Below are 7500 nucleotides of genomic sequence, written 5' to 3'. Positions count from 1 at the left end.
CTTGCCATTCGGTAGATCAAAAACCCGGGAACAGCTCTGGCTCATAGCTGGTGTTAAGAAGGAAAAAAATTAATGAAACACATAGGACTACATTCTTAATTAATCAAAGTAACATATCCACCCAAGCAATTATTAAAAACACTGTACTAAAGACTAATGAGAATATCTTTCTCATATAAAAAAAAATTACCTGCTGAACTGGGCTGTGTGTGAGAACAAGACCCTCCAATCGGATAGGGAACTTAACGTCACAGCTTCCCACCATATTCTGGATCTTGAAGTCCTGAATTTGGCCTGTTAAGAGCAAAGAAAAAGGAAGAGGGGGAGGAAGGAGGAAGGAAGTAGGAATGCTTAGAATGTTATCTGTAATGAATATCTCCCTTTTGTTGATGTTAATTATCTTTCTTCTATCATACTATCTTTAACCCTTGATGCTGGGATGGAACATGCTCATGCCCCATTCACTGCATTTTTTTAGCTTACTGATTTTGTTTAAATACTGATGGTTCCACAAGTATTTATCACCAAGGAAATGGCTACTAGGAGACCCGATCTCACCTGTTACATTATTATTTGAGTCTTCAGACAAAAGGGTTAATATTTCTATTATAATTAGTGTTGTGGAATACACTCAAACCTTGGTTTTATGGACTTTCACTTAACAAATGTTAGAGGTATTGGACAAAATCTGGCTACAGACAGAATTGTAGTAGCACTGAAGACAGCAGTGCTGGGTACTAGTTAGCAGGACCTTTCCCCCTTTTTTTGTGTATCAGTGTGTTTATGTGGTTAGTATTAATCATTTTTAGAAAATAAATACAGTACTCTATTACTTCTCTCTTTCTAAATGTAATTTCTGATATTATCCACTGATACCCATGCCAACTCTAGCCCACTACACCAGGCAATCACCAGGACTGGGAGCCATGTCACAGCACTGTGCTGGCTCAAGACCACTGCACCATCTGAACGCCATGCAAGGCCATGGGCCTCACCATATCAGCACTAGTCTGCTGACACTTAGTGTCAGTAATTACAGACATATGGCTACATTGGACTGAACTCCCAAACCTTTGGTCCATTAAAAGGTTGATTGTAAAGTTATAATAATAATATCAACAATGATAGTAATAATAAATAATAAATAATAACAATAATAATAATAATAATAATAAAACATTCATGACTATGATAGTATAAAAAAAAAAAATCAAGGAACAGAGTAACATCAAGCAAACTGTTTGTCAAGAACTCCTTGTGATTAAGTGCTTATGAAGCCATGTTTGTGTAAAACAAATTGACAAACAAAATTACAGTGGGTAATGCATGTTCCTGGCACCAATAGGTTAGGAAATTACATATACAGTTCTAATAAACATCCATATTACATTGCAAAACACCTACATCAGGAACCTACCCGGGAACCCAAGCTTTTGTACTATTCTCGCATACTTTCTTGCCGCAAGTCTGGAGTCCTGCTCACTCTTGGCTCCTGTGCATACCATTTTGGCCTGAGAGAAGATGAGGGCTGTTGTCCGTGGTTCTCGAATACGCATGATGACTGCAGCAAAATCGTTTTGGGATTATATTCTGCATTAACGAGCATGGAGTGCAATTTTCTTCAGCTCTAACTTGCAGCTAAGGTTCACTGTTGACACAATGTTCTGGAAATATGGGAGTGATCTACTGTAGACACTGCAGACAAATTTCTACCTTTGTCATTCACTAAAAGCAGAAAAAGGAGAAAAAACTAAAATATAGATGTTAGTCAGAAATGTCCTTATTCTCATAACTCATTAATAATTTTAAATATATTTATTTGTTTTGTAAAAGTACTCCCAAGCAGACACTTTGACAGATCAATATTATGTAGAATTACTTCTGGAATTCTTCAGGTGTTTCATGTTTCACACCTTTAAGGTAAAATCATGTCTAAATGTACTGAAACAACTGATCTAAAATCTTAGCATCTACCATATTCGAAGTAATTGTTAATGTATACTTGATACACCTGGAAATATTCTGACCTGCACTCATATTTCTGTCTCTCCAAGACATATAAATACAAAATATGCAAATCATTTTTTTCCCTATTGCTGCAATCTAATTTAAAAAAGATTATTTCCTCTGGTTAGTTATCACGTAATTTTTACTTCCCTTACGTTAAAAATAACCCATCAATAAAGAGGAGTTTTAAGTCTTACAATTTTTTTTAAACATTCAATACACAGTTATATAGCAATATATCTTAAATCGAAATCTTTATTACAATTCTTCCTGTCAATAAAACCACATTAAAACCAATCAATAAAAGACAGGTGCCCTGCTTAAAACATTAATGTGGAACAATTCCAGGATCAGTGGTGTGGGTATGGGGGTCATGGGCCTCCTATGGGGGGGGAAGGTTTCCCGGGGGAAAACCGAACATTCCAGCCCCAACTGGGAACCTCCGCCCACAGCTGGAGAATCATGCTCTGTAGAGTGGGAAGATAGTAGTAGGTAACAGTGAACACCAGGTATGGATATATAACTGCTTAGAGAGAGAGCAACTGTGTAAAGTTATTATGTGATATATAAAGATTTATATTAAATGTATGAAGCTAAGACTCACATTGCACTTGAAATGTATAAAAAAAACAAAGAAAATACTGCTATTACTGTTACCACTAATGCCATTAATAACAGTAAAATTAACAACTCCTAATATAACAATGATGGTTTTCAAAATAAATGTCAATATAAATATAAGAAATGACACCCAAACTAACCGGTGTCTGTGGTTGCATTAAGGTGTGTGGCGTGAACCCACTGCCAAAGGTCTGTGGCTGTTGTCCATCTGCTGACCCTGCTGCTGTTGCTGCTGTTGGGCTGTGTTGTTGTGCAGCACTGTTGCTGTTGTTGCTGCTGGGCAGCAGGGAGGATCATCTCCTCTTCCTGTGAGTGTTGCAACGGCGTACCGATGCTGGGGATGCTGAACCCCGGGGAAGGCAGCATGTGATCCATGCTTGTGTTTGTCGTTCACCGGCCTTGGGAGGATACAAAAACTGACATCAATTCGTATTACTCAAAATGACATTTAATAAATCTTACACCAAACAAGGATACAGTTATGGATACAGTCAAACAGATTGCTGTATTAAAGGTAGATAATAAAAAAATAAAAAAATAAAAAATAAATATATTGGTATAAATATGTGCATATTTATATTTATTCTTTCTTGTTTTCTTACAGAAATAACACAATGAATTATAGACAAAAAATTAACATTCATATTATGTTCTATATATGTACAAACTACCTGTATTTCCTAATTGTAAAGAACAGAACCAGGCAGAGAACGGGCAAAATAGAGTATAATATTTATAAGGGAACATAAAATATCCCTAGCTAGTATTTATTCATCAGCATTAGTGAAGTATAATGGCAAGTTCAGATATGCTGCGACTCAGGTGATTGCTTTGGCCTCCATATCTGTCTGCATTACAGCAAGTCATAAACTTCTATTACACAATTGACATGACACAGCATGCAAACTTCTTGGTACTTTATCCAACTATAAGAAACCAGTCTATGCTCCATCTTGCCAGCATACGGAGCACAGACTGTGGAAGTTTATTGGACTTTATCAATGCCCAGAACATGTAGAGGCTGGGGGGAATAGATGGTCTTTACAAAACCACAGCTTATGTTCATTGGCTTTGTTATAGACATTTTTCTCAAATGTTCAAATTAGGGCCATGCAAACACCACTGCAGTGTCACATCACCTCATTTGTCATATCCCCTTCTCTTTATTTCACTCTTCTATACCACCATGTAATTACCTAACATTGGAGGAGGCATGAGTTTGACAAAAACAAGCAAACTGTTTGTAAGTATGGGGCAGAACCAGCTTACACTATGGGACCAAGATCTTGAGCTGCTTCCTCAAGATAGCTCTCTAATTATTAGACTGATAGATATACCATGCGAAAATGGGATGCTACTGGGATTTTATTCATATATTTTTGTCAGAAACTATACATTCTACTAGTTAATTGCGCCAAAAAAGTAAAACAAAACTCAAAGTCTATGTGAAATAATCTATTAGGAAAACAAATGCCAATTATGTATTTGATAACTCTGCTATAAGAAATACTTTGGCAAAGTTTACAAAAGGACCACATACATCAAAACTAAGGCAAATGAACCCCATCCTAAATGCACAAACTACACAAAGATAACCTCATGAACCAAAATCACTTCTAACCTGAGGGTTTTGCCTAAAATGACTGCTTTATTTCCCTAGCTGGCATATACTTTAAACCTGTAAACATTGTGAGTGACTAAGTTTTTTTAGAAAAACTCCTATTTTGCATTCATTTTTGTTCCAAAAGATCTAAAACTTTTAGTTATCATCTCCAAACTTAGTATACATGACATACTTGAAAATCATTTGGAAATCCACCGGTATTTCATAGTCCAGGCAATAGCCTCAAGAAATTTATACATAATATAATACTCTTACATCTATTATGGCTTGTATTAAAATTTTAATTAAACAGTAAAGTCTTTCCACTCTATAATACTAAGGATTTTGATTTACTTACAATAAATGACGAGAGAAATACTGGAAAATTGGCGTGTTCTATCAAGTAGGCCTATCGTAGAAATTATGAGGAATATTGAGGATTTCGATATTGCTCAAAATCTCGCCCAAAAACGTTGGTAACGTTCTCTCGACAGAAAATCAAACCAAAATACTAAAAACAAGAGGACAGGGTACTTGTCAAAAATTGTGATACATTAGGTAGGTAATTACAAATCTGTTTTCTTCTCGTAGGAAAATATACTTTCTTAGAATCTCCGTCTTTTCTTCTTACATCAACATCACCTTATATTTTCTTCTGAAGAAGAGAAAGTAAAAAATGGATGAAATAAGCTACAAATTCACCTTATACGAATAAAATGTGAGTCGCTGTCTACACGGCAAACTCAGCGTTTTGAGCCGATGTAAACAAACGCGCAAATTCACTGTTGGACTAAAACTTTCTTTTTTATTTATTAGTATGTATTTTGCGTGTTGTTATTTTTTGTGTTTCGGATTTTAAATATATGAGGATCGTTGATGTGCTCAAATGATTAAACTTTGCATTTGGAAAAAAAAAAACTTTCGAAAAGGATTTTTTCCTGGAAAAAAAACAGATTCTGGTGTTATGGGAAGTTATTGCACATTAAGTTTCAAGAGGATAATATTATATATGAAATTTAGATTCTTATTGCTCTACCTCTTCTAAAAAAAAAAGAAAAAAAAATATCCTCATCCAAAGGTCCTTTACATACGCGAACACATATCATCCATTATCACATACATTATGTATTTGTATTAGTACACATAATCAGAGTAAAACAGTTCTCCTATTTAAGCTATCTAATGCGAGAAAACACGGAAACCCCTGCGCACCCTCCCGCATCTAAACGCAGGATCCCTGGCGCCGCGAACGGCCGCCATCTTGGACCCGATGGGCGAACGCGGGTAATTTTGAGATAACGGAGATTCAAACTCGCTTTCTGTTTCGGGGGTTTTCTCCCTCGTCGCTTCATCCTCTTTGGTCGCAAAAAGCGGTAAGTAATGACGAGGAAAAGCTGTGTGAAAATGAGAGCTAGAAAGGTTGGAGAAAGGAGGAAAAAGGGAATAACCAAAAGGGCGTAGTATTGGTTTGTATGTTTTTCTTTTTTTTTTCTTTTATTGTTTTGGATCTGAAAGGGAAGGAGAGTGATATACACTTATGCTTGTTATTACACCTGTTCGAGCTCTCACTCGCCACGACCAGTGCCTCCGAGGTTCCGTGAGAAGCAGGACCGAAAAAAAGCTTCATTAGAAATTGACGTACGGCGGCCGAGCGCCTTTCGCAGCCGGCAGCCGGTCAGCCATTTCTGATCTCCACTGCAGTTGCCAGCGGACTCGGAACACCGTCTTTCTATTCAAAGCAGACCTTATTTAGCCGCATATTTCACCCTGATAATGTATGGGCTGTGGTGAACGTCGCAGGAAAATTGTTTCAGCTTTTCTGTGGTACTTCAAGTGTAATAGTTGATTGTTCTTCATCTGTTAAGTGTCTGAAGTTGATTACCTGGAGATGAATTGGATATTTATTTTTGACAGAAACTGCAGGTTGGTGATGCTAATGAATTGGGTATTGTGAGATGGCAAGTCCCTTCGAGATCCAATTTACCCTTTGCTGCAAGACGCAGATGTTGCAGATTTGACCCACAGCTTAGGGGGGGAGGAAAAAATTCTTTGGGGTTCATGAAAACGGGATCTTCCTTGCGTAGTTCAAGCCTCCCGCTGCGGTTTTGCGTAATTAACTCAGATAGCAAGTTGGTGGCCAAGGAGCCAGTTTCGAGGCCCACGTGACTTTACCTGTTTACTCCTCTTTCAATATTTTTTATTTGGTTGAAGTTCTTATTGCTAGAATTGTTAGTACTGTTGCAAAAGTAACAGCGGTGATAATCCTAGTATAGGTAGTGATAACAAAAAAATAAAAGATAAAAACTTATGTTTAGTCTTCATTATTACACTGGATATATATACCTACAGTTATTTTTAATGCAGGTATTGTTAGAACACATCAGTCTAGGATTTTTCTTCTTGATAATCATTTGGCTGAATCGTTTATTAATGACATTATTTAATCCAAAAATCTCAAGTTTCCAAAGTGATATGATATTCGGATGCAGTGTGTGGTTATGGGAAGGGAACCGAGAAGCGAAAAGGGCGCGGGGTTGGAATGAGGTTTGGTTTGGTGATTTGGTTTGAAAACTCTTAACTTACAGCTTCATTATTAATAACATAGGAGCCCACGCACTGTTACCCATCCCTGTCCCCCTTGCAGGAGTGTGCAGGACTTAAAAAACAATAGTATAAGAGGTAAGGGGGAAATGGAGAATTTCAGAACGAATAGCACCATTGGATATACATTTGTGCCAAATGTTTATGGAGAGGGAAGCTTGTAGATTAATGTGTTCTATTAGCCCAATGCCTCTGGAGAAAAGTTGTGTTCACTATAGTATTATTTTGTGAAATGTCCCTGCACATATATGGCTCTGCAAGTGCTTAGCCACAAAGGAGGCAATTAGTAGATCTTCTGACGTCTGATTTTACCTTTCCTTGAGTTTGCAGGAAAAACACTTTTTCCAATATTGCTTTCAATATTGATGATGTATTTTTATCATAAACAATATGACATCATTATTGATGTTACTAACAGCAACATTAGGTACCAGAAAATATTTTTGAAAATCAAGGAAAAGGGTGAAAGGCTCTCTATGTGTAAAAAAAAATAATAAGTTAAAATCACAGTGGGCATGGCAACTTAGGATTAATATCATTATTATCATCATCATTATCAAGGGGCAAACACTAACAAGAGCACATGGACTGCATCCATCCTTTGCTTCCAGCCACAAGAGTCACTCATGGTGAGTCTCCAGGTAGGCCCTCGTCCCATCTCTAACCCT

General features: G+C 36.9%; 1 pseudogene; it reads right to left on the bottom strand.

Annotated features, from left to right (window-relative positions):
* LOC119584387 overlaps nt 1-5005 on the bottom strand; it is a 6435-nt pseudogene extending 1430 nt beyond the window's left edge.
* Nucleotides 5006-7500: the final 2495 nt, after the last annotated feature.

This window comes from Penaeus monodon, chromosome 18, assembly GCF_015228065.2.
Source record: "Penaeus monodon isolate SGIC_2016 chromosome 18, NSTDA_Pmon_1, whole genome shotgun sequence".
Lineage (NCBI taxonomy): Eukaryota > Metazoa > Arthropoda > Malacostraca > Decapoda > Penaeidae > Penaeus > Penaeus monodon.
This window is presented reverse-complemented; position numbering and strand designations above follow the sequence as displayed.